This window comes from Drosophila erecta, unplaced genomic scaffold (genome assembly GCF_003286155.1).
Source record: "Drosophila erecta strain 14021-0224.00,06,07 unplaced genomic scaffold, DereRS2 tig00000021-arrow-pilon, whole genome shotgun sequence".
NCBI lineage: Eukaryota > Metazoa > Arthropoda > Insecta > Diptera > Drosophilidae > Drosophila > Drosophila erecta.
This window is the reverse complement of record NW_020825198.1, coordinates 4,904,863-4,905,117: the sequence shown is the minus strand read 5'-3', so window position 1 is coordinate 4,905,117 and position 255 is coordinate 4,904,863.

Sequence of the window (255 nt, the reverse complement as noted above, 5' to 3'; positions counted from 1 at the left end):
CACGAGCATGCGCAGGAGTCGCGCCTCTGACGCACTCCCTGCGCGCCCACGATCCGCCGGATAATGGCCAACAGCCGCCAGGAGACGGAGAAGATGATGGGCGGTGGTCACGGCGGTCACGGCGGTCACGGCGGCACAGTCACCGTATCCGTTCCGGCCACCTGCTCGAGCAGCATGAACGGCAGCCACGAGGGCAGCCTCACCTTGTCTCCGGGCAGCGGGAGTGCCACCCTGATGCGCCACTCGCCGGACATC